At 42.4% G+C, this 27,794-nt stretch overlaps 1 protein-coding gene across 7 annotated transcripts in view; it reads left to right on the top strand.

Annotated features, from left to right (window-relative positions):
* Window positions 1-1,899: 1,899 nt before the first annotated feature.
* PLCH1 (phospholipase C eta 1) overlaps window positions 1,900-27,794 on the top strand; it is a 255,169-nt gene continuing 229,274 nt past the window's right edge. For 6 of the 7 annotated variants that reach the window (XM_074405538.1, XM_074405537.1, XM_074405534.1 and 3 more), the window contains exon 1: window positions 1,900-2,123. The gene's annotated coding sequence lies outside the window, so the exon portion shown is untranslated. Of the gene's footprint in view, window positions 2,124-8,496; window positions 9,073-27,794 lie in introns of those variants that run through there. The other variant, XM_074405533.1, reaches the window with a different exon arrangement.

Here is a 27,794-nt window from a genome sequence, read left to right as displayed (position 1 = left end):
TGGTTTTGGTAGGTTTGAAATATCACACAATTAAAAAATGTAGAAGTTTACAAAATTATGGGAGTTGATTAAAAATATCAAAATAAAGAATGCATAGCAAAGAAGTGCTCTTGTTATGAACTTTGCATCTGAGTTTATTTCAACATGTGCATCTGCATTTTTTCAGACTCAAGAAAGACCAACACCAGAGGTTGAGGGGTGAACTGCTGTTGAGGGATTATCTTGGTGTTTTTTTTTTTTGTTTGTTTGTTTTTTTTTTTTTTTTTTTTTTTTTTTGACTTTCCTATTCACCATGGAGATTAACAGCAAAACAAATCTCCAACAAGCATGTTTACAAAATAAAAAGGAGTTTGGAGGCAAAGGGTTAATTACTTAATTTCTTATAAATTGAGATCCGTGTATGGGCATGTACAAACACAAAAACAAAAACAAGGAAATTTGGGGAGGTTTCTTTCAATAGAGGCAAAGGACCTTACCTATATTTTTTTTCCCAAATTGATTTCTTCCTGGTACCATTGGCAGAAAGAAATTCAAGTGGCTATTTGGGTAGCTTTTTTCTTTTTTCTGAGCGTCTAGGATTGTTTTCAGGATAAAGTTTCTTCTTGCCCATGGTGCTTTGCTGTGACATTGTAATTGCCTCTGCTGAATTGAATAATACAAATGGGTTGTTTCTATGGTATCAGCTAAGTGGGATGAAAAGGTGAAACCCTAGATCTTGGGCTGAGAGGTCACAGCGCTACCACCCTCCACACTAACTGTCTGTCAAAGCCTACTGGCAGCCAAGGCCCGGAGCTCCAATCTCAGGCACTCATTTTGTAATTTACTCGTTTGTAACTTCCTGGGCAAATTCACGCATGAAAAAAGAAAATGACTTTAGTTTATGTTGTCAGTAAGCCCAGAAAATCCCTGCCAACCACATGCTGCCAGCTTTCCTAGTACATTCTTATTGGAGGATTATTTTAAACTGAAAGGTGAGTGAAGAGCTGCATCCCTACTCCTTCCCAGCCAGGCTTTGAACTAACAATAGGGCAGGTTGAATGAAGGCTGATAAATGTAAATCCTGGAATCCCGAAGCCAGATCACACCGCGGCCATTTAGGCCAGCGGCGGTTCCAGCATTTGCCCCAAACTGGTCACTTATTCTGTCAGTGCGTTCAGCAGATTTCATCGTTTCATCAACACTCGAGTGCCTGCTCTGTGCAAGCTTTCCTCTGCCACCGCCGTCTTCTTACTCTCGGCAGGTTGCCCGCTGGAGGCAACCAGCCACTAAACCGATCTAATTGACTAAGTGGCCTGTTAATGCCAAAAGAGTTCATTTCCAAATAAAGAGATTGGGGGTAAATAAAAGCAACGTGTTACCATCTACAGTCCCTCAATTTTAACTGCACGCCACTCAAAGCAGATCTCTTTAATTTGCAGCATGGATAGATGCTATGCTCTTAGAATGGTTAAAACAGAACAATGAGGTAAGACGGGCGTTTCAGAACACTTTTTACTTTGGTGCAAGTTGCACGCAGTTCCCTTTCCTTGCGCCCTTCACCTCCAACTTCGTTTCGCCAACTCCTTTACCCTCCCACCACCGAGGCCCTCCGGCTACAGCCCCAAACTGAGTGTCAAGGGGTTACCCTGGGTTTGGAAACTTTGGAAACTTCCCCCTATGTGGGAGGGAAAGGACTTCATTCCCAGTGCTTCTGGCCCTTGCCAAGCGGGGAGCCCCGCGGGGCGGGGAGGTGTAAGCCGAGGGTTCCAGGTGCAGCCCTGGGTTCCGTGCACCTATCCCGCCCGGGCCGGCCGAGGCAGCGGGCGCTCCCGTCCGCTCTCCGGAACTCCAGTTCCTGATTTCCTCGGAAGCTGCGGGGCGGAGAGGGAGGCGCTCCTGTGTGAGCGTGAGGATTTGAATGAGAAAGCAGGTTGTGGCGGCGGCGTCCGTCTCGTCCCCGCTCGTCGCGGGGCTTCTGCTGGGTAGCGGCGAGAAGTGCTCTTCCAGCGGGGCTCTCCTCGCCCTGGGTGGGGGTTTGGAGTTGGAGTCCCAGGGGCCGTAACTCATCACCCAGCACTTCGGAGGTGGCTCCCCGTGCCACGGACTCCGAGGAGTCCTTCGACTGAACACTCAAAGCCGAGGAGGTCAGTGCTTTCGGGGGAAGGAGGCGGCGCGGGAGAGGAGGGGGTGTGGCGGGAGAAGACGACTGGCACGCCAGTCCCGCGGGCGAGTGGGCAGGTGGCCCGAGCTCCTCTCCCGCCAGCCGCGGCCGCGACGCGCCTCCGCAGGACTGTGTGAGTGCGGTGCGTGGAACTGGCCCCGGCTGCTCTTAGGGGTCCCTAATTCAGAAGGATGTTGGGGGGGGGTGTCCGCGAAAGAATGTGACTCTCGGGTCCCTTGCGGTGGTGGTGGGTGGCGTTTCGCCCGGTGGAAGGGTGAAGCATCGCTGCGGGTTGCCTCACGCCCACACGGGCTCCCGGGACCCTCTCTCCGACCGCCAGACGCCGCCAGCAGGGCAGGTCCGCGTTTCCCAGCCAGGGGCGCGCGGCGTCCGTTACACTGGGGCGTCTCACGGCTTTCCTCACAGCCTTTCCTCTCAGAGAGGACTCGGCGCGCGTGCTCAGCGCGAGGAGGATATACTCCATTGCCCTTTCCTGGGGTGGACGAGGAGCGTCTGAGCGGCGCGGGGTGGTGGAGGCAAACCCCGGGTCTCCCGGCGGCGCGCTCTGCGGCTGCGCGGCGTTTCCTTGGCTACTGAGCCGCGGGTCCCAGACGCCGCCCCGCGCGCCCCAAAGCCCGGTTCCCTGTTGAGCGTCGGCGGCGCCCTCTCCCCTCCTTCCCGAGGCTTCTTCTGTTTGTTTCCGTCTGGGAATCAGTTTTTGGTCACATGTTGACGTTGGGAGTTCAGCATTAAGGCAATACCAACTAAATTTAAAAAAACAAACAACTTTCCCCTGCCCTTGTTACCGTTTTGATCACAGACGGAAGAAAATCGGGAGAGATTGCTTATTAGGGGAGCAATTGAGATCCCCCCGTCCTCTATTCCGTAAAAGTGGAGACGAATAAAACATTTACTTCCTGGTAAGGAGTTAAAAAAAATTCAGTCAAGTGATTGTTCTTGAGCGTTACAAGAACAAGTCTGTGCCTCCTAACTCAGGTGAAGACCAGGGCTTGTACCCAGCAGCACCCATGTCCTGTTTATTGGCATGTTTATGACAAGGAGATGCGCTGCAAAAGGGACCAGAGTATAATGCCAATGAAAAGAAACAAAGGCTTTCCCAGAAGTGGCGGTTGTTTTTTTCAGTTGCCTCTGCATTTTGATCACCTTTGGGGTTAAAATCTGCTGAGAACGCTTCAAGAAGCCTTAACAGAAGCCAGTTTTCTCAAGCTTACTGTTGGGAGTCATTTTCTTTTTCTTTCTTTCTTTTCTTTTCTTTTTTTTTGTTTTTTTTTTGTTTGTTTGTTTGTTTTTGAGCCGGAGTCTGGCTCTGTCGCCAAGCTGGATGCAATCTTGGCTCACTACAACCTTTGCCTCCCGGGTTCAAGTGATTCTCCTGTCTCAGCCTCCCTGGTGGCTGGGATTACAGGCTCCCGCCACCATGCCCAGGTATTTTTTGTATTTTTAGTAGAGATGGGGTTTTGCCATGTTGGCCACGCTGGTCTCGAACTCCTGACCTCAGGTAGTCTACCTCGGCCTCCCAAAGTGCTGGGATTACAGATGTGAGCCACCGCCTCCGGGCCACCAGAGTAATTTCATTTTCATAAAATTGTGAATCTTGACAGCCCTATCCCCTCTTTTAAATTCCATTTGTTTACATACAGCCCAGCATTTGGCAAAAGTACACATCTTAAAGGGTATGTAGAAGGAGTGGTAGCTTCTTGCTTATTTTTATTAAACGGCATCAATACTTGGCAGTGTGATTGGTACCTAGTGCTATTAAATATTGATTAAAATTAACATAACTGCTAATACAAATTTAAAATGGAGTTACTCTTCTTGGGATAAAGTGTGGCATATAATACCTTGGATGAAGTAATATGTGAGCACTGGCTCGCTGCATACCAGTTTCAAGCAATTTGTTTTCAAGAATAGCAAGTGTTTATTTGTGGTAGATGTTTTAAGATAATATCCTCCTGCCATCAGCAAATGAAATCAGAAAATGAAACCACTTTTCAAATGATTAGCAAGTAACGTGCTGTTAAAGTTCTCTCCCATCTCATTTGTCAGAAATGCTTAGACATTCCATCTAGCTCAAATGTTTAAAAAAGTCCTACTGAGTTTTTCCCCTTTTTCTCATGTTTAGAAAAACAGAAAAACTCTTAATTTTCAGGTTCAGATACTTTGTGACCCTATTTGGTGGCTTGTAACTGGCTCCAATTCCCTAATTCTCAGTGACATGTGTTTCTTCTGGTTCCAGGAGGTAAATTGCAGTTTTAACAGATCATGGGATAATGAGACTGGCAGTACCTGGGGAGGCGGGGGAGAGGCAATGGGAAGGAGACAAAGGGAGGGAAGGTTGCTGGGCGGAGTGAGGATTTATAGTTGCACCAGATTCGTAATAAAATCTGTTTAAAATCATTGCTTCAGTTTGATGCATTTTCCCACATCATCAACTTCAATTAAATTTATTTTTAAAAAATCAGTCTTCCAGTTATAGGGATAGTATTGTAAACATAGAATATGATAAAAGTGCTTCTAGTTAGGGTGCCATAATGTAAAATACTGTGAAAATTCTTAATGAAATGTTTTTTACTTAATTTATTCATTTAGTCAACAAATGTTTATTGAGAACTTATTATATAATAGGGAAGATGAATAAATCCAGATTTCTCTTCTGAATGAACTAAGACCTGTGAGTCCTGAAATAATTCTAATACCACTTCAGATGTTGAGGGTGACGATACTACCTTTGGTACTCTTAAGGGGATCAGTTGATTTCGTGTTAATCACTCAGACTTGCAGATTCAGAAATAAATGCTGAAACTTTGAGTAATTTATATAAGGCTTTATATCTAGGGTAGGAAGCATTATGTGCACCTATTTGCTTACATTTTTGTATTACAAACTCTACCCTAAAACTTGTAGTCTTGGCAAGTGCAGCACTGAGTTTAGAAGAAACAGAAACCTTGTAATTCTCAGGTTTCTTAGATGAAGATAAGGTGAGTGATTCAGTAATCCTTTGTTCTGGCTCTGTGTTTCATGACATAATGAACCTTCTGCAGCTCCCTTCTAAGAATGTTGTTCTGCATGCCTGAAGGATCATAACTATTTTTTCCCTGAGGAAAAAAAAAAAAAAGGAGGGGGTATAAAATTATGATAGAAGGTTAAAAGGAATACAAGAGTATTTAAACATTTTCACTTTTGAGATGGAATAATTTCTAGGCATTTTTAGTGATTTTAGACTCTTGAAATCCCTTACAGCCATGACAAAACCGTGGCATAATATTGACCAGGGTTGACAAACATTTCCTCTTGTCATTCCTAGGATGTAGATGGTTAGGGAGACTGTCGTCTTTCCTTTACCACCTCATGAGTCTAAAAACAATGATAAACACAGGGAAGCTTGCTGAAGAGCATCCTCCGTTTGGTTATTGCTCTTTGTCTAGGAAAATCAGACTCAGCTGTGAATTGTGGACCAAGTGGTGCAGAACTCATTACTTTGAACAATGCCTCCTCGGCCTGGGAAGCATGTTCTCTCTTCTCACTAGCAGGGGCTTATTCCAGGCTGGCTTTGGTCACAAGGAAAATCATTTAGATACAGTTCAGTGGACACTCACTTACATCTCTTTGACACCCGTGACCATTTTTGTTTAAGGAGAAATCCAGTACTGCTGTGGTAGGGTGTGCAAAATTAGAAGTGCATTTGAAGAAGCCTGTGAAGAAGTTTACACAGCTTTATTTTATTATCATTAAGGTCTCTGTCTTCTGTGGTTCATAATGGAAGAGGGTAGGATGGATGCAGAAGGGACAACCAAGAGAACTTGGATAGCTAAGGTTAAACTGTTTTTACCAGCTATGCGTTTTGGTGGCATTAACCTAAGTGCCTGTGCCTTATTATAGTCATTAAATTACAGAGCAGAAAAAGACAAATCTACCATGTTTATTGTATAAATTTGGAAACCAGGTCCCAAAGATGCTAAATGATTTTCTTAAAGTCACACAGCTAATAAATGGCAGAACAGGGGTGACAATGCAGAGTTACTGATTTCCAATGGTCTTGTTGTTTTCAGGAAATCTAGGGAGGGCAGACAGATATCAAATCCTTGCTTTATTTTTTAAAAACTATTTTTATTTTTAGAGACTATATGAAACTGCTATAGTTGTAAGTATAAAGTGATAAAACATCAGCAATGTCATATAATTTAACCTAATGTTGTTGAGTAGAATTAACAGTTGTTATCTTCTTTTTTTTTTTTTGAGATGGAGTCTCTCTCTGTCACCCCGGCTGGAGTGTAATGGTGCAATCTTGGCTCACTGCAACCTCTACCTCTTGGTTTTAAGCGATTCTCCTGCCTCAGCCTCCTGAGTAATGGATTACAGGCGCCTGCCACCATGCCCGGCTAATTTTTGTATTTTTAGTAGAGATTGGTTTTGCCATGTTGGCCCAGATGGTCTTGAACTCCTGACCTCAGGGTGATCCGCCTGCCTCCGAACCCCAAAGTGCTGGGTTACAGGCCTGAGCCACTGTGCCCTGCCAACAGTGGTTACCTTCTGATGATACTTTTTATAAGCATGTGTGTATCGTGAGAACACATATGGTACATATACTGTGTATAAATGCAAAACGCTTTTTTCAGTTGGTATCTATTTTGTTCTGAGGAATTTTGGCATGATTGGGATTTACCATAAGGGGGGATAGTTTTTCTAGCATTTGTTGTTCTGTAAATATCTTAAAGGGTTCTGTAAGAAAAGGAGGAAATGAACATTAATGTATTCCTAACGTGATGGCACTTATTTTTTCTTTTTTATAATTCACAATAATCAAGAGAGGCAGGAATTCTTATCCCATGTTACTGATGAGGTTCAGAGAGGTTAGTTTCTTGCCTAAGATGGAACGTGGGTCAGATGAACATGAAACAGACTTGGAATTTGAACCCAGGTCTATCTGCCTCCATGTTCTGTTACATTCTGTTATCACTCAGGAATGCAGCCTGAAATTTGTGAAAAACACTGGATTGGTTTTATTTTCAAATTCACCATTTTATGCAAAGTACAAATAGGTGGAGAGTTTCTGGTCAGCTGTCTGGTGAGTAAAGAAACTGCATTCCAGGGCCTGGGCATGGTGGCTCGTGCCTGTAATCCCAACACTTTGGGAGGCTGAGGCGCATGAATCATGAGGTCAGGAGTTTGAGACACGCCTGGCCAACATGTTGTAACCCCGTCTCTACTTAAAATTCTAAAAATTAGCTGGGCGTGGTGGCGGGCGCCTGCAATTCCTGGTACTTGGGAGGCTGAGGCAGAAGAATCGCTTGAACCCAGGAGGCGGAGGTTGCCCGCCGCTGCACTCCAGCCTGGGCGACAGAGCGAGACTCCATCTCAGAAAAAAAAAAAAAAAAAAGAAAGAAAGAAAGAAAAAGAAAAACCAAAAAACTGCATTCCCTACATGGAGTTTAGGAGGTTATAAATTAAGGTTCTTCCACCTCAGCCTCCTGAGTAGCTGTGAGTACAGGTGTGTGCCGCAATACTCTGCTAATTTTTTTTTTTTTTTTTTTTTTTTTTTGAGACGGAGTCTTGCTCTGTAGCCAGGCTGGAGGGCAGTGACACAATCTCGGCTCATTGCAACTTCCGCCTCCTAGGTTCAAGCTTTTCTCCTGCCTCAACCTCCCGAGTAGCTGGGACTACAGGCAGCGCCACCACACCCGGCTAACTTTTGTACTTTTAGTAGAGATGGGGTTTCACCATCATCATGACGTTGGCCAGGATGGTCTCGATCTGCTGACCTTATGATCCGCACATCTTGGCCTCCCAAAGTGCTGAGATTATAGGCGTGAGCCACTGGGCCTCACCCGCTCTGCTAATTTTTAAAAGAAATTTTGTAGAGACAGGGTGTCACTGTATTGCCAGGCTGGTCTCGAACTCCCGCGCTCAAGCAGTCCTCCCACCTCTACCTTCCAAAGTGTTGAGATTACAGGCATGAGCCACCGCTCTTGGCAGTCTGGCGTTCTTTTTTTTTTTTTTTTTTTTTTTTTTTTGTGAGAAGGAGTTTCGCTCTTGTTTCCCAGGTTGGAGTGCAATGGCGCAATCTCGGCTCACTGCAACCTCCGCCTGCTGGGTTCAGGCAATTCTCCTGCCTCAGCCTCCTGAGTAGCTGGGATTACAGGCACGCGCCACCATGCCCAGCTAATTTTTTGTATTTTTAGTAGAGACGGGGTTTCACCATGTTGACCAGGATGGTCTCGATCTCTCGACTTCGTGATCCACCCGCCTCGGCCTCCCAAAGTGCTGGGATTACAGGCTTGAGCCACCGCGCCCGGCCAAGTCTGGCGTTCTTAATAGTGCACCACACCTTAAAAAGCACACTCCTCTTCTGGGCCTTCTTTTTTTCCTAGTACCTGACTCCAGGCTAGAAGAAAAGGCTGAGGGTTTCAAGAAAAGTGGGTGCTGGACTCTGTCTTGGAATTCAGCCTCTGTTTCAGACACCACACAAGTTCACGGAGGGCTCTCTGGGTTTCTCTCTTTAGTTGTTTTCTGTAGCTTATTCTCCAAGCAGCCTCTTTTCTCTGTGGCTGGTTCTTTTGCATTTTATTAGAGAGTTACAAACTTGTCTAGCCTTACCCGGTCAATTGCCACTGGATGTCAGAGGGATCTAGTTTAGTGCCAGCATAAATCAGTTACTGATTAACTGATTCAAGGCACTAAGGGTTTCTCTTTCATCTGTCTTCACTTCCTTGTTGCTAGTCCACAAGAACCAAACATTTGAATTCAGCTTCCCACTTCCCTCTTCTCTCCTCCCTCTTCAATTGAGTTGAAGAGGCTTCTGGACCTTAGATCTCCACGGAGTGCTAATAAAACCTCTGCAAAATTATCCCTACTGGGGACTCGGAAGATTTATACAGGTTTTTCAGGGATCAGGATCCTGGATCAGAAATTCAGTGAGTTGAATTGCTGTAAAATCATATGCAATTTAGTTCTCTAGACATCTTTTTTATTTTTGCCAAATAGCCCTTTCTTAGCTTTGTGTGATAAAGGAGGTATTGAAAATTTATCTTTTAAAGTAGAGATTGCTTCATAGAACAGTAATGTGTTAATATAAGGAGTTAGAGTTATGCAACGATTCTTTGATTTTTAAATTTCTATTTGAGGGGGGAAAACACCTTTTCTTTTAAGCATACATAATATCTCTTGGAGGGCAGGGTGTGGTGGCTCATGCTTGTAATCCCAGCACTTTGGGAGGCTGAGGTGGGAGGATTGTTTGAGGCCAGGAGGTTGATGTTGCAATGAGCTGTGATTCTGCCACTGCACTCCAGCCTGGGTGATAGATTGAGACCCTGTCTCAAAAAAGAAAAAAGAAAAAAATTTCCAGTAGTATACACAATAATTAAGAAGTTGATTACTTGGCCGGGCGCGGTGGCTCAAGCCTGTAATCCCAGCACTTTGGGAGGCCGAGGCAGGTGGATCACGAGGTCAAGAGATCGAGACCATCCTGGTCAACATGGTGGAACCCCGTCTCTACTAAAAATACAGAAAATTAGCTGGGCATGGTGGCGCGTGTCTGTAATCCCAGCTACTCAGGAGGCTGAGGCAGGAGAATTGCTTGAATCCAGGAGGCGGAGGTTGCGGTGAGCCGAGATCGTGCCATTGCACTCCAGCCTGGGTAACAAGAGCGAAACTCCGTCTCAAAAAAAAAAAAAAAAAAAAAAGAAGTTGATTACTAAGGGACAGAAGTCAGTAGTAAACTATTCACTGTATACTCTTGTTCCTTTTGAATTTTGAAGCTTTCAATTTGATAAATAAAATGAAAGCCAAAAAACAAAAAACAAGAATAAGTGGGTTTCAATAATAAAGGAATAAATAATAATAAGGACTGTCTCTTAGCTCCTAAATGGTAGGCATAGGAGACAGGGAAGCAATTTTAAAGAAAAGAAAAGCAATTAACTGTCTTTCTTCACAAGTTTCATTGGATTCTATAATTTTTAAAACTAGTGTTCTGTAAGGTCTTCTGGATTTCGATAAGAGGGCAGGAGAGGTTTTTGCAATTTTTAGTAGTTTTTTTCCCTCTAATAAAGCATCACTATTGGCTGCAGCCCGGCTCAGGGGACCAATAGGAATCAGACTCGTCTGACTCCTGGGCAGCTGAACCTATCTTAGGCAGGCAGTATGTTTATGGAGTGAAGGCTGGAAAGTTTCTTTTTCTTTCTTCTTTTCTTTTTCTTTTTGCCCATTGCTTTTGTTTCCCAAAGAGAAATCATTGTAGTGTGATTATTCCTGAATTTTCCTGAGCCTTGTCTGAATGTGAATGTCACAGGAATCTTTTCTTCTTAAATGGATAAAGAGAAAAGGCTTGTACACAAATGTTCTACTCTAAACCACAACTTTTCTTCTTTTTAAATAGGTTGTGAATTGAAAGTATTTTTCTATTTATTGGGTAAATCATTAAAATACAGTCTTAGAAGGGAGAGAACATAAACTGTGTACTAACTTCTTTTTCTTTTGTCAAAAGAGAGAAATGTGAAATCTGTTATTTAGTGTCCAAGTTTCAGTCAAAAGCAAAAACCCAAATCAGGACCAGTTCCCAGCATATTTGTTTAAAAAGGCCTCACTTCCAATCTGGTGAAGTAAATGAAAGGTATACGTTTTCTCACAGAATTATTCTTATTGGTATACTAATTTCATTCTTTGGGAAAGAATGACTGAATAGATTTTATATTCTCATGATTGCAAATTTTAAAAGCTTACAAGGGCATTTAGGGAAAAATTTCCCCCACATCTCTGTTCCTCAGCCATTCAGTTCTTCTCCCATAGAAAACAGTGTTATTAGTTTCATGTATATTTTTCCAGACCTAAAATATCTATATATACATATGCAAATATATATTTTTGATTTTTCTTCCATTTAAAAATCAAATGGTATTGCATAATCTGCATGATTTTGCATTCTGCATTTTTTGGTAATGTATTTTGTGTGTCATGTATCAGCAAATAGAGCTTCCTTATTTTATTTATTTAAACCATTTATTTCCTTTAATTGACAAATAAAATTGTATAGATGTTGATATATGTCTACATGGCAGAATGGCTAAATTGAGCTAATTTAGGTATGTATTACCTCAAAGACTTTTTTTTCTTTAGGAACACTGAAAATCTACCCTTGTCAATTTTATTTATTTATTTATTTATTTATTTATTTATTTATTTATTTGAGATGGAATCTCACTCTGTTGCCCAGGCTGGAGTGCAGTGATGCGATCTCAGCTTACTGCAACCTCCGCCTCCCAGGTTCAAGCAATTCTCCTGCCTCAGCCTCCCAAGTAGCTAGGACTACAGGCACACACCACCACACCCGGCTAATTTTTGTATTTTTAGTAGAGACAGGGTTTCACCATGTTGGCCAGGATGGTCTCCATCTCCTGACCTTGTGATCTGCCCGCCTTGGCCTCCCCAAGTGCTGGGATTACAGGAATGAACCACCATGCCTGGCCCCTTGTCAATTTTTAAAGAATATAATACATTGTGGGCTGGGCACGGTGGCTCATGCCTGTAATCCCAGCACTTTGGGAGGCCAAGGCGGGTGGATCATGAAGTCAAGAGATCAAGACCATCCTGGCCAACATGGTGAAACCCTGTCTCTACTAAAAATACAAAAATTAGGTGGGTGTGGTGGCACGCACCTGTAGTCCCAGCCACTCGGGAGGCTGAGGCAGGAGAATTGCTTGAACCCAGGAGGTGGAGGTTTCAGTGAGCCGTGAGCCGAGATCACACCACCGCACTCCAGCCTTGCGCCTGGCAATGAAGCAAGACTCTGTCTCCAAAAAAAAAAAAAAAAAAAAAAAAAGAATGTAATACATTGTTCATCGCCATTGCCTTGTACAATAGACTGTTGAACTTGTTTCCCCTATCTAACCAAAATTTTGTATCCTTTGACCAACATGTTCCCCACCCTGCTACCCAGTCACATCCCAGTCTCCCCTAGTAACTACCATTCTGCTCTTTCCTTTAATGAGTTCAGCTTTTTTAGATTTTGCGTATGAAATCATGTGGTATTTGTCTTTCAGTGTCCAACTTATTTTATTTAACATGTCATCCAGGTTCATCCATGTTGCAAATGGCAGGATTTCCTTCTTCTTCTTCTTTTTTTTTTTTGAGACAGAGTTTTATTCTTGTTGCCCAGGCTGGAGTGCAATAGCACAGTCTCGGCTCACTGAAACCTCCACCTCCTGGGTTCAAGGGATTCTCCTGCCTCAGCCTCTGAGTAGTTGGGATTACAGGCATGCACCACCACACCCGGCTAATTTTGTATTTTTTTTTTTTGAGACGGAGTTTCGCTTTTGTTACCCAGGCTGGAGTGCAATGGTGCGATCTCGGCTCACCGCAACCTCCGCCTCCTGGGTTCAGGCAATTCTCCTGCCTCAGCCTCCTAAGTAGCTGGGATTACAGGCACGCACCACCATGCCCAGCTAATTGTTTGTATTTTTAGTAGAGACGGGGTTTCACCTTGTTGACCAGGATGGTCTCAATCTCTTGACCTTGTGATCCACCCGCCTCGGCCTCCCAAAGTGCTGGGATTACAGGCTTGAGCCACCGCGCCTGGCCTTAATTTTGTATTTTTTATTAGAGATGGGATTTCTCCATGTTGATCAGGCTGGTCTCAAACTCCCGACCTCAGGTGATCCGCCTGCCCTGGCCTCCCAAAGTGCTGGGATTATAGGAGTGAGCCACTACACTCAGCCTATACCACATTTTCTTTATCTCTTCATCTACTGATGGACACTTAGGTCGATTCCCTAACTTGGCTCTTCAGCTATTCTGAACAATGCTGTAGTGAACATGTGAGTGCAGATAATTCTTTGACATACTGACATACTGATTTCATTTTCTTTGGATACATAACATACCCTGTAGTGAAACTGCTTGATCATATAGGAGTTCTATTTTTAATTTTCTTTTTTTTTTTTTTTTTTTTTTGAGACGGAGTTTCGCTCTTGTTACCCAGGCTGGAGTGCAATGGCGCGATCTCGGCTCACCGCAACCTCCGCCTCCTGGGTTCAAGCAATTCTCCTGCCTCAGCCTCCTGAGTAGCTGGGATTACAGGCACGCACCACCATGCCCAGCTAATTTTTAGTATTTTTAGTAGAGACGGGGTTTCACCATGTTGACCGGGATGGTCTCGATCTCTCGACCTCGTGATCCACCCGCCTCGGCCTCCCAAAGTGCTGGGATTACAGGCTTGAGCCACCGCGCCCGGCCTTTAATTTTCTTTTTGAGACGGAGTCTCACTCTATCGCTTGGGCTGGAATGCAGTGGTGATCTCGGGTTATGGCAGGCTCTGCCTCCCAGATTCAAGCGATTCTCCTGTCTCAGCCTCCCGAGTAGCTGGGGTTACAGGTGCCACCACTATGTCCAGCTACTTTTTTGTATTTTCAGTTGAGCCAGGGTTTTACTATGTTAGCCAGGCTGGTCTTGAACTCCTGACATCATGATTCACCCTCCTCAGCCTCCCAAAGTGCTGAGGTTACAGGTGTGAGCCACTGTGCCTGGTCCGAGTTTTAATTTTTTTTTTTTTTTTGAGACGGAGTTTCGCTCTTGTTACCCAGGCTGGAGTGCAATGGCACGATCTCGGCTCACCGCAACCTCCGCCTCCTGGGTTCAGGCAATTCTCCTGCCTCAGCCTCCTGAGTAGCTGGGATTACAGGCACGTGCCACCATGCCCAGCTAATTGTATTTTTAGTAGAGACGGGGTTTCACCTTGTTGACCAGGATGGTCTCGATCTATTGACCTTGTGATCCACCTGTCTTGGCCTCCCGAAGTGCTGGGATTACAGGCTTGAGCCACCGCGCCCGGCCCCGAGTTTTAATTTTTTAAAAATTTAATTTCATTTTATCTTGAGACAGGGTTTCACTCCGTTGCCCATTCTGGAGTACAATGGCGTGATCATGGCTCACTGTAGTCTTGATCTCAAGGGCTCAATCAGTCCTCCCACCTCAGCCTTCTGAGTAGCTGGGACTATAGGCACATGCCACAATGACTGTTTATTTATTTTTATTTTTAACAGAGACAGGGTCTCACTATATTGCCTGGGTTGGTCTTGAACTCCTGGGCTCAAGTGATCCTCCCACCTTAGCCTCCCAAAGTGTTGGGATTACAAGCAGGAAACACTGCACTTGGCCTATTTTTGATTTTTTGAAGAACCCCCATGCTGTTTTTCCTAACGGCTGTATTAATTTACATTCTCACCAATAGTGCCTAAGGATTCTTTTTTCTCCATATCCTTGCCAGCACTTACTTTTTGTCTTTTTGATAATAAACATTCTAATGGATATGAAGTGATATCTCATAGTGATTTTAATTTGCACTTTCTTGATGACTAGTGATGTTGAACATATATATATATACCTGTTGACCATTTTTATGTTGTCTTTTTTTTTTTTTTTTTTTTTTTGAGACGGAGTTTCGCTCTTGTTACCCAGGCTGGAGTGCAATGGCGCGATCTCGGCTCACCGCAACCTCCATCTCCTGGGTTCAGGCAATTCTCCTGCCTCAGCCTCCTGAGTAGCTGGGATTACAGGCACGTGCCGCCATGCCCAGCTAATTTTTTTGTATTTTTAGTAGAGACGGGGTTTCACCATGTTGACCAGGATGGTCTCGATCTCTTGACCTCGTGATCCACCCTCCTCGGCCTCCCAAAGTGCTGGGATTACAGGCTTGAGCCACCATGCCCGGCCTTATGTTGTCTTTTAAGAATTATCTACCTAGGTCCTTTGCCCATTTTAAGATCAGGCTATTTGTTTTCTTGTCGCTGAGTTCTTTGAGTTCCTTATGCATTTTGAACATTAATCCCTTATCAGATGTGTGGTTTGCAAATATTTTCTCCCATTCTGCAGGTTGTCTCTTTATTCATTATCTTTTTTTAGTTTGATGTAATCTCATTTGTTTTTGTTTTTGTTGGTTGTGCTTTTGGGGTCATATCCAAAAAAATCATTGCTCAGACCAATGTCATGGAGCTTTTCTCCTGTTTTCTTCTAGTAGTTTTACAGTTTCAGGTTTTAGATTTAAGTCTTTAATCCATTTTGAGTTGATTTTTGTATGTGGTGGAGATAAGAGTCTAATCTTATTCTTCTGCATGTGGATATCCAGTTTTCCCTAACCTATTTATTGAAGATATTATTTTTTTTCCCCATTGTCTGTTAATGGCACCTTTGCTGAAGATCAATTGACCATAAGTGTGTAGGTTTATTTCTAGGCTATTTCTGGGCCATCTATGTGTCTGTTTCTATGCTGGGACCATGCTGTTCTGAATACTATGGCTTTGTGTGTTGTATTTTGAAATCAGGTAGCATGATGCCTCTAGCTTTGTTCTCTTTATTCAAGATTGCTTTATCTATTCAGGATCTTTTGTGGTTCCATATGCATTTTAGGGTTTTTTTTTTCTATTTCTGTGAAAACTGTCATTGGAATTTTGATAGGAATTACATTGAATATGTAGATTGCTTTAAGTAAGATGGACATTTTAATAATATTAATTCTTCCAATTTATGAACCCTGAATCTCTTTCCATTTCTGTTACCTTTATTTCATCAGTGTTTTGTGGTTTTCAGTACACAAGTTTTTCACCTCCTTGGTTGAATTTATTTCTAAGTATTTTAATTTTTTTGTAGCTATTGTTAATGGGATTGTTTTCTTGATTTTTTTTTCTCCAGAGAATTTGTTCATAGTGTTTAGAAACATAACTTTTTTTTGAGATGGAGTCTTACTCTGTTACCCAGGCTGGAGTGCAGTGGCACAGTTTTGGGTTACTGCAACCTCTGCCTCCTGAATTCAAGTGATTCTCCTGCCTCAGCCTCCTGAGTAGCTAACTCTACCATGAGCAGCTAACTTTTGTATTTTTAGTGGAGACAGGGTTTTATTACTTTGGCCAGGCTGGTCTCAAACTCTGAACCTCAGGTGATCTGCCTGCCTTGGCCTCCCAAAGTGCTAGGATTATAGGTGTAAGCCATCACGCTCAGCCACAACTGATTTTTTACTGTTGTTTTCGTATCCTGCAACTTTACTGAATTCGTTTATTAGTTCTAATAGTATCTAGCAGAGTGTTTAGGGTTCTCTATATATAATATGTCATCCACAAACAGGGAAAATTTAACTTCTTTCTTTCCATTTGGGTACCCTTTATTTCTGTCTCTTGCCTGATTGTTTTGGCTAGAACTTCTAGTACTATGTTGAATAGAAGTGATGAGCGTGGGCCTCCCTGTCTTGTTTCTAATCCTAAAGAAAAAGTGTTTAAATTTTTATCATTATGTATAATATTAGCTGTGGATCTGTATATTTTCAAATAACCTGTCTTCAAGTTCACAGATACTTTCTTCTTCTTGATCAATTCTGCTATTGACATGTAACATTTTTTAATTTGGCTCACTGTATTCTTCAGCTGTAGAATTTGACTTTTAAAATAATTTTAATATTTTTGGTCATTTATTGTTTTCCTGATTTTTTTGAATTATCTCTCTATATTTTTTTGAAGTTTGTTGAGGTTCCTATAAACAATTATAATATATTCTTTGTCAGGCATCTTTTTTTTTTTTTTTTTTTTAGAGTTTCTTACTCGTGTTTTATTTTGTTCAATTGGAGGTGTCATGTTTCCCTGATTTTTTTTTTTTTTTTTGAGACAGGGTCTCTCTTTGTCACTCAGGCTACATAGCGTGCAGTGGCACAAACTTGGCTCACTGTAGCCTTAACCCCAAATGATCAAGTGATCCTCCTATTCTAGCCTTCCACATTGCGGGGAATATTAGGCATGTGCTGCCATGCTTTGGTAATTTTGTATTTTATGTAGAGTTGGGGTTTTGTCATGTTGCCCAGGCTGGTCTCAAACTCCTGTTTTATGCCTGCCTTGGCTTTCTAAAGTGCTAGGATTACGGAGATGAGCCATAGTGCTTGGCTGCCCTGACTATTCTTGATGCTGTAGCTGTGGGTTGGTGCCTGTGCTTTTGAAGAAGTAGGGATTTATTCCAGTCTTTGCAGACTGACTTTGTGTGGGAAAGCCTTTTATCGGTCAGCCCTTACAGAGATTCTGGGCAGGTCATCTGGTGTGCTGTGTGGGTGGGCTTGTTGTTGGGGTTCGTGGGCAGGCTGGCTTGATGCCTGGGTCAGTAGGTGGGCAGACCTTGCATCTGAATCTTCAGGGTTGAGCCAGAGCTTGGATCCACTGGGGTGGACCTGTTAATTAGGTCCATGAGGGTTAGCCTGCTGCCTAGGTGCATAAAGGTGGGCTTGGGAGTTTTCTGTCTATGGGAACTGAACTTGAGCTTGGGTCCACAGAGGCAGACCTGGTACTGGCGTTGGCCTTGTGCCTGAGTCTGCAGGTGCTAGCCAGCCACTGTGATGAGTCTGGTACCTAGATCCACTGGGATGGGCCTGGAACCTAAGTCCATGGGGACTGGCATGGCTTAGGGTTGGCCTAGAGCCTAAGTCTGCAGAGGCTATCCTGGGACTTAAGCATATCCATATCCTGGTGCCGCTGGGCTAGTCTGGAATCTGTGGCCTCTGAGGTAAACCTGTCAATGGAGCAAACGTGGAGAAAAAGTCCACCAAGCAGGTCTGGAGCCTAGGGCAGTGGGATCTGGCATGGTGCCAGGGTAGGCCTGGAGGCCTAGTCCATGGTTACCAGTCTGGAGTCTGGAACCATGCAGGCCCTCTTGGTTCTGGATTTTACTGGGTTGGGCCTGGCATTAGGGTCTGAGGCAATGTCCAGTATTGACTTCCATCTTCTTCCCCCAAGCAGAGGATCTCTCTCCACACTATGCTGCCTGTGGTTAAAGCATGCGTGACGTTGGTAATGTAAAACTGTCCTTCCTACCCTTTTCAATGTGGTTTCTTATTTCTGTGTTACACTTAGGTCCTATGATCTCATGATCTCTTACCTGGTTTCCTTAGCTCTTGTGAGGTTCTTTATTTTGCCATCTTGCTTTTCTTTATTTATTTAATGACTACATATTTTCCACTGTATGGATATACTATAAATTAATCAGATTAATCAACAATTAGGTTGCAGCTGGGCACGGTGGCACATGCGTGTAATCCCAGCACTTTAGGAGGCTGAGGTGAGTGGATCACTTGAGGTCAGGAGTTTGAGACCAGCCTGGCCAACATAGTGAAACCCTGTCTCTACTAAAAATACAAAAATTAGTCAAGCATGGTGGCAGGCACTGTAGTCCTAGCTACTCGGGAGGCTGAGGCACGAGAATCACTTGAACCCAGGAGACACAGGTTGTAGTGAGCCAAGATTGCCCCACTGTACTCCAGCCTGGGTTACTGAGTGAGACTCTGTCTCAAAAAAGAAAACAAACAAACAAACAAAAAAACCAATTATTTCGATGCTCTTTTGAGTGTGAGAATTCTTGTGAACAAATCAGGTTTAATATCTTATCTCCTTCACTATTTTTTGAGGATCTTTTGAATTCCTGTCTAATAATTTCTGATATTCTTATATCTTCATATAATAGAGGCTCTCTATTGACCTGTTAGAGGATTGAGAACCTATCTCTGCTCCCTTTAGAGAAACAAGACTTTAATTCTTAAATTTACCACCATCAGGTTAAAATCTTTTTAAAACTACAATTTTTATTATCACTATTATCCTTCTAAAGAGAGGCCATTCTCAGGACTTATATTCTGAATAATTTATGTTTCAGCATTCTCTCTCTCTCTCTTTTTTTTTTTTTTTTCTGAGATGGAGGCTTGCTGTGTCACACAGGCTGGAGTGCAGTGGCATGATCTCTTGCTCCCTGCAACCGCTGCCTCTCGAGCTCAAGTGATCCTCCCACTCCAGCCTCCTAAGTAGCTGGGATTACAGGTGTGTACCACCTTGCCTGGATAATATTTGAAGTTTTCGTAGAGGAGATAGGGTTTCATCATATCACTTAGGTTGGTCTTGAACTCCTGGGCTCAAGCCATCACCCACCTTAACCTCCTAAAGAGTTGGAATTACAGGCATGAGCCACCGTGCCTGGCCCAGTTTCCTTATTATATCACATTATATTTAGATAGCATATTAATAATATTCTTTGGTAATTTCCTTTTAGAATCAGGAACAGAGATTAAGCATCTACTGTTTCTCCCTACTAAAATGTCCTTCCCATGCAACCCTCCCATACTCTTCTCCCTCTTTTAAACCTACTGATCCTTTGACATCTGGCTGTAACATCCCACTCTCCAGGAACTCTTTTCTGCATTTTTTCGGCACAGATTCCCCACTTTCCCTGCTGTGTGGTTGAAAGGAGGAGAGACAATGTTTGGAGTTTGAAGTGGCAGCACAAGGCAGATTTCTAGGAGCTACATTCCTTATTGCTGGGTAGAAGGGGTAGGGAGGGCAGGCAAAGATGAGACTTGGACACATTCCATGCTATAAGCTCCCTTCACTCACTGGTGGGTGGGAAAGAATACAGAAGAGAGAATAAGATGAATGGGGGAGACTGGGAGATCTGCCCTTTGGGGGATGCCCTTTCTTAGACTGAATTTTGAACATCCTTATGTGTAAAGGAATTGTGAGCAGACATGTTCTGAAATCCGTTTCTACTATTTAAAAAGTGTTGGAATCACTGGTTTAGAGACAATTAGCATAAGTCAAGGAATTTTTGATGTTAGACCTACACATAAGTTGATTAAATAAGAATCATAAAATAAATCTGCAGTTTGTATGTCAAGAAACATCTTCAGATGCAATCAAATATGTTAATATTGGGCTAGAGTTCCAGACTGATGGCCACTGAGAGTTGAAATCTAATTACCAATCAAACATTCATTCCTTTAGATGTTTTTTTAATATGGTCTTAATTTCCAATCAGTATGGTGTGCCCACTTTTAAAATAAAGGGAGATATATATATATATGGACATATGCCCATGCTGATATGAGCATAGGGAGGTGGAAAAGACTGAAGGTTGGAAAATCTGCTACTGGCTCTGTCATACTGAACAAGGCTTGGCTCATCTTCCTCTCTCTCTCCCCCTCTGTTTTATTCATTATTTGTTAGGAAGCAAAATTGCACAGATCTTAAGGAAGGATTTTTTTTTTTTTTTTTTTTTTTTTTTGAGACAGAGTTTTGCTCTTGTTGCACAGGCTGCAGTGCAATGGCGCATCTCGGCTCACCACAGCCTCTGCCTCCGAGGTTCAAGTGATTCTTCTGCCTCAGCCTCCTCAGTAGCTGGGATTACAGGCATTTGCCACCATGCCTGGCCAAGAAGGAAATCTTTAGAGTTAGATTTTTTTGAGTTCAAATCCTAGTGATGTCACTTGATAGCTGTGGGACCTTAGGTAATTACTTAACCTTTCTGTGCTTCAGTTTTTTTTATCAGCAAACTAGGGATAATAACCTAGCCCTTTGGATAGTTGAAAGGATTAAATAAAATAATACTTACAAAATGCTTACCGTGATACTTGGCCATAGGAAGTGTGAAAAAATATCAGCAGTTATTACAAAGTGGCAGGCCCTGAGTTAATATATTTTTGGGCTAGATCAGGTCCTGATTTGGCTGTCAAACTGCATGGACTTGTGGCTTTCAGTGTGAATTATCAGGGTTTAGCTCTCTTTCTAGCAACACCCAACCCCACTGAAATCATTTAAAAATTCTGGATAAAATAGCAAAATCATTTTCTCAAATGCAATGAACCAGTAAGAAAGTAATGAATACTCATGGCCAAAACTCAGTGAAGAGGGTCAGTTGAGCACTGAAGCTGGGTTTGCCTTGAGGACTTTTGCCAAACTGGGTTAACTTGAATTTCAATTTTCATTGCCAGAAGGCATAAGGAACATGAGACAGGGTGAGACATCTGAGAAGGGGCCCTTTGGTTATAAAGCTGGGATTTCAAAAGGCTTCTCCTTCAATGTAAGTGTAAATAAGAAAAAAACAAAAACAAAATCACCTTATTTTCTTTCCAATCTAAGAAGACTGTAAGGAAGATCACCTATCACTGGTGCTGAGCAGATGCCTGATTACTTGGTCCTGAGAATATGTGATTCCAAACCAGCTCTAATACAGGTATGCATCTGGAATTCACAATACCTATGTAGTCAGGAAAACCTCAAGATGAAGACTTGGTTTAAAGATTTCATACACTGGGACAGGCACAGTGGCTTATGTCTGTGATCCCAACACTTTGGCCAAGGCAGATGGATCACTTGAGGTCAGGAGTTTGAAACCATCCTGGCCTACATGGTGAAACCCTGTCTCTACTAAAAATACAAAAATTAGCTGGGCGTGGTGGTACATGCCTGTAATTTCAGCTATATGAGAGGCTGAGGCAGGAGAATCACTTGAGCCTGGGAGGTGGAGGTTGCAGTGAGCTGAAATTGCACCACTGCACTCTAGCCTGGACAACAGAGTGAGACTCTGTCTCAAAAAAAAAAAAAAAAAAAAGCCGGGTGCGGTGGCTCAAGCCTGTAATCCCAGCACTTTGGGAGGCTGAGGCGGGTGGATCACGAGGTCGAGAGATCGAGACCATCCTGGTCAACATGGTGAAACCCCGTCTCTACTAAAGATACAAAAAATTAGCTGGGCATGGTGGCACGTGCCTGTAATCCCAGCTACTCAGGAGGCTGAGGCAGGAGAATTGCTTGAACCCAGGAGGCGGAGGTTGCGGTGAGCCGAGATCACGCCGTTGCACTCCAGCCTGGGTAACAAGAGCGAAACTCCGTCTCAAAAAAAAAAAAAAAAAAAAAAAAAAGGGATTTCATACTTTGGAAGTGTTGCTGGTACTGAGCAGAACACAATTTTTTTCCTTTTTATTTTTTTATCTCAGACTACAGAGAATTTCTGCCAATGAAATTAAAAGGCAAATGAGCATCTCTATAAAACCAAAAACAGAACAAAAAACCTCCCTAAACACAAGAAACTATGAGGACTAACCAAGCTCATTTAATTTTTATTTTTCTAACCTCATTTTAATAAGAACCAAATACAACTTGAAAAAATAAAAATGTGGCCAGGCGTGGTGGCTCACACCTATAATCCCAGCGCTTTGGGAGACCGAAGCAGACAGATCACAAGATCAGGAGTTTGAGACCAGCCTGACCTGTTGGGAAAAGTGGCAAAGGCAAAAGGACTTACAGAGTGAGTGCCTACCTAAATTGGTTACAAGTAATACACAGACAAGGAGCAACAAACTGCGGAAGGCCGCAGGAGGCCTCTGAGGAGGAAGGCCTCTTCATGTCTCATGTTCCGGTGCAGGGTGACCTAAGCTCTGTTACTTTAAACCTTGTGCTCAAGGACATAAAACTCCTTCATAGCACTGTGACATAGCCAGACTTGTAGGCTCCTTGTAAGGCCCACGTTCCATCAGCTGTACATAGATAATAAGCTAAAGATAACCACATGTTCTTGTTTTGTGAAACTCCCAAACTGCCACTGTTATCAATCCTTAGCATGGCACAGCAGTTCCAGCTCACTGATTTACTTCTGGCTCACTGATTCACTCCACCATCACTCCACCCCTACCCTGTAGATCAAAGTGATTGTAACCAATACATTGTGTGGATGATCAGAGCTAAGGGCCTTCACTGTCTCCTCCAAAGTAATGAGTGATGGCCCTCTGGTCCCATTATCTCTCTTAATCTGTCTTTTTTCTCAATCCTTTGTTGCCACCGAACATGGGGTACCCAAGGGTGATGTAGGGCTGGTTCCCTACACTGACCAACAAGTGAAACCCCGTCTCTACTAAAAATACAAAAATTAGCTGGGTGTGGTGATGCACACCTGTAATCCCAGCTACACAGAAGGCTGAGTCAGGAAAATCCCTTGAATCTGGTGGCAGAGGTTGCAGTGAGCCAAGATTGCGCCACTGCACTCCAGCCTGGGTGACAGAGTGAGACTCTGTCTCAAAAAGGTAATAATTAAAAATAAGTCAGTGAATGAATTTATGAATAGGTAAATCCAAGCTGCACAAAAAATTAGTCAAAGGAATCTGGAAAAAAATTTAATTATAGTTACAGAACAAGAAAAAAGAAAATTGGAAAAAGCAACATTTAAAGAGATAATGGCTGAGAATTTTCAAGGATCAATAAAAAGCATCACTTGACATATTGATGAAGTCATATGAATTCCAGTCAGAATAAGGAAAAAGAAATCTACACATAGACAAAATATAATTAAATGGCAGAACACAAAAGATAAAGAGAGGATCTTAAGCTTATCTTCAAAGACATGACAAATTATCTTGACAATGTAACAACAGAAGCCAGAAGACAGTAGAATATTATCTTTCATGTACTCTGGGAAATTAACTGTCAGCCTAGGATTCTATTTTCATTAAAAAAAATCTTTAAAAAACTAGGACACAGGCCGGGCGTGGTGGCTCAAGCCTGTAATCCCAGCACTTTGGTAGGCCGAGGCGGGTGGATCACGAGGTCGAGAGATCGAGACCATCCTGGTCAACATGGTGAAACCCCGTCTCTACTAAAAATACAAAAAAAAATTAGCTGGGCGTGGTGGCGCATGCCTGTAATCCCAGCTACTCAGTAGGCTGAGGCAGGAGAATTGCCTGAACCCAGGAGGCGGAGGTTGCAGTGAGCCGAGATCGCGCCATTGCACTCCAGCCTGGGTAACAAGAGGGAAACTCCGTCTCAAAAAAAAACAAAAAACAAAACTAGGACACAATAAAGACCTTTCAGATTTACAAAAACCTAGGGAAATTTGTTCCAGTAGATCCTCACTAAATGAGTACACTTCAGGTAGAAGAAAATAATTTCCAGATAAGGGACCTTAAAAACAAGAGATAGGCCAAGCGTGGTGGCCCATGCCTGTAATCTCAGCACTTTGGGAGGCTGAGGTGGGTGGATCACGAGGTCAAGAGATCAAGACTGTCCTGGCCAAAATAGTGAAACTCCATCTCTACTAAAAAATACAAAAATTAGCTGGGCATGGTGGTGCGTGCCTGTAGTCCCAGCTACTTGGGAGGCTGAGGCAGGAGAATTGCTTGCACCTGGGAGGCGGACGTTACAGTGAGTCAAGATGGCAGAACTGCACTCCAGCCTGATGCCTGACTATAGAGCAAGATTCTCTCTCAAAAAACCCAACAAAACAAAACAAAACAAGAGGTAATAAGCCAGATGTGTGGTGGCTCATGCCTCATGCCTGTAGTCTTAGCACTTTGGGAGGCTGAGGTGGGTGGATTGCCTGAGGTCAGGAGTTTGAGACCAGCCTGGCCAACATAGTGAAATGCCATCTCTACTAAAAATACAAAAAATTAGCTGGGCATGGTGGCAGTACCTGTAATCCCAGCTACTAGTGAGGCTGAGGCAGGAGAATTGCTTGAACCTGGGAGGCGGAGGTTGCAGTGAGCTGAGATTGCATCATTGCACACCAGCTTGGGCAACAAGAGCAAAACTCCATCTCAAAAAAGCAAAACAAAAACAAAAACCAAACAACAAACAAGAAATAATGAAAAGCAAAGAAAGTTTAAGTTAAAACACATATTGACTATATGAAATAATAATGATATATTCAGTGTGAACTAGTAACATAAGTTGGAGAGCAAAAGGAGTTAATATGCTCTAAAATTCTTGTATACTTTGGGAAGAGATTAGAGATAGTGATTATTGAGGCTTTTATAAGCAAAGTATGTATGTTAAAATTTCTAAGGCAACTACTAAAAATTAGGAAAAGATTGGATAACTTCCTAGCTAATGGAGAAAAATAATCTCAAGGAAATCAAGGGAGCTGAGAAAAAATTGAGAATAGGCAAGACAAATAGCAAGCACAAAATATGGTGTTGAAATAAATTCCATTGTATCACTAATCATAATCTAAAGGAACCAAAGATTGTTAGAGTGGATGAAGAATTTAGCTATATACCACTTATAATGGAAAGGTTGAGACCAGCCTGGCCAACATGGTGAAACCCTATCTTTACTAAAAATACAAAAATTAGCTGGGCATGCATCTGTAATCCCAGTTACTCTGGAGGATGAGGAAGGAGAATTGCTTCAACCTGGGAGGTAGAAGTTGCAGTGAGCCGAGATTGCACCTTCACACTCCAGCCTGGGCAACAGAGTGAGACTCTGTCTCAAAAAAAAAAAAAAAAAAAAAAAAAAAAGGTCTAACATATATGGATACAGAATGTTTGAAAGTAAAATAATAAAAAAGGGAAATAGGTGAATAAAAACCAAAAGAAGCTGGCAGTTTTGGCCTAAGACAAAATAGACTCTAAATCGCAAAAAGTGATTTTAGAGATAGGGTCACTTGGTTAAAAAATCTCAACTTATCAGAAAGGTAAAAAACTTACATGCATTTTCAGGTAGCCTATAAAGCAAAGCCTATCAGATTAACAGCAGATTTCTTAGCAGAAACCCTATAAGCTAGCAGGGATTGGGGGCCTACCTTTAGCCTCCTTAAACAAAACAATTATCAGGCAAGAATTTTGTATCCAACGAAACTAAGGTTCATAATAAGGGAAAAATACAGTCTTTTTCACACAAACAAATGCTGAGAAAATTCACCACTAGCAAGGCAGCATAACAAGAACTGCTAAAAGGAGCTCTAAATCTTGAAATAAACCCTTGAAATACAGGAAAATAGAACCTCCTTAAAGCATAAATCTCATAGGACATATATAACAATTACACAATAATAATAATTTTAAAAACCCCAAGGTATTCAGGTAACAAATACTGTGATGAATAGAGTAGTACTTCACATCTCAATACTAACATTGAATGTAATGGCCTAAATGCTCCGCTTAAAAGATACAGAATGGCAGAATGGATAAGAATTCACCAACCAACTATCTGCTGCTTTCAAGAGATTCACCTAACACATAAGGACTCACATAAACTTAAAGTAAAGGAGTGGAAAAAGATATTCCATGCCAATGGACACCAAAAGCAACCAAGAGTAGTGATTCCTATATCAGATAAAACAAACTTTAAAGCAACAGCAAGCCGGGCGCACTGGCTCAAGCCTGTAATCCCAGCACTTTGGGAGGCTGAGGCGGGTGGATCATGAGGTCAAGAGATCGTGACCATCCTGGTCAACATGGTGAAACCCCGTCTCTACTAAAAATACAAAAAATTAGCTGGGCATGGTGGCGCGTGCCTGTAATCCCAGCTACTCAGGAGGCTGAGGCAGGAGAATTGCCTGAACCCAGGAGGCGGAGGTTGCGGTGAGCCGAGATCACGCCATTGCACTCCAGCCTGGGTAACAAGAGTGAAACTCCGTCTCAAAACAAAAACAAAAACAAAAACAAAAACAAAAACCCAGCAGTTAAAAACGGCAAAGAAGGACATCATAAAATGATAAAAGAATTAGTCCAACAGGGAGATGTCACAATTCTAAATACATATGCACCTACCACTGGAGCTCCTAAATTTATAAAACAATTACTGCTAGATCTAAGAAATGAGATAGACAGCAACACAGTAATAGTGGAGGACCTTAATACCCCACTGACAGCACTAAACAGGCCATCAAGACAGAAAGTCAACAACAACAAAAAAATGGACTTAACCATACCCTAGAAAAAACAGACTTAACAGATATTTACAGAATATTCTTCCCAATAACTGCAGACCTATACTCAGCACATGGAACATTCTTTAAGATAAACCATATGATAGGCCACAAAATAAGTCTTAACAAATTTAAGAAAATTGAAATTATAGCAAATAATCTCTCAGGTCACAGTGGAATAAAATTGGATATCAACTCCAAAATCAACCCTCAAAACGTGCAAATACATGGAAATTAAATAACCTGTTCCTGAAGGATTGCTAGGTCAACAATGAAATCAAGATGAAAATTTAAAAATTATTTGAACTGAATGATAATAGTGACACAATCCATCAAAACCTTTGGGATACAATAAAGGCAGTGCTAAGAAGAAATTTCATACCATTAAAGACCTAAATCAAAAAGTCTGAAAGAGCACAAATAAACAATCTAAGGTCATACCTCAAAAAACTAGAGAAACAAGAACAAACCAAACCCAAACCTAACAGAAGAAAAGGAATAAGGAGGATCAGAGCAGAACTAAGTGAAATTGAAACAAAACAAAACAAAAAACAATACAAAAGGAAAATGAAACAAAAAGCTGGTTCTTTGAAAAGATTAACAAAATTAATAAACCATTAGTGAGATAAACCAAGAGAAGAAGAGACATAATCCAAATAAGCTCAATTAGAGATGAAATGGGAGATATTACAACTGAGAGCACAGAAATGCAAAATAGCATTCAAGGCTACTATGAACATCTTTATGTGCATAAACTAGAAAACCTAGAGGAGATGGATAAATTCCTGGAAATATACAATCTTCCTAGATTAAATCAGGAAGAAGTACATACTCTGAATAGACTAATAAAAAACAGCAAGATTGAAATGGTAGTAAAAAAAATTACCAAGAAGGTTGGGCCCAGTGACTCATGCCTGTAATCCCAGCACTTTGGAAGGTAGAGGCAGGCAGATCACGAGGTCAGGAGTTCAAGACCAGCCTGACCAACATGGTGAAATCCCGTCTCTACTAAAAATACAAAAATTAGCTGGGCATGGTGGCATGCACCTGTAAACCCAGCTATTCAGGAGGCCAAGGCGGGAGAATCGCTTGGACCTGGGAGGTGGAGGTTGCAGTGAGCCAAGATCGTGCCATTGCACTCCAGCCTGGACAATAGAGCAAA

Source organism: Saimiri boliviensis, chromosome 9, assembly GCF_048565385.1.
Source record: "Saimiri boliviensis isolate mSaiBol1 chromosome 9, mSaiBol1.pri, whole genome shotgun sequence".
Lineage (NCBI taxonomy): Eukaryota > Metazoa > Chordata > Mammalia > Primates > Cebidae > Saimiri > Saimiri boliviensis.
Note: the sequence above shows the minus strand (reverse complement) of the source record. Positions and strands in the feature narration are given on the sequence as shown.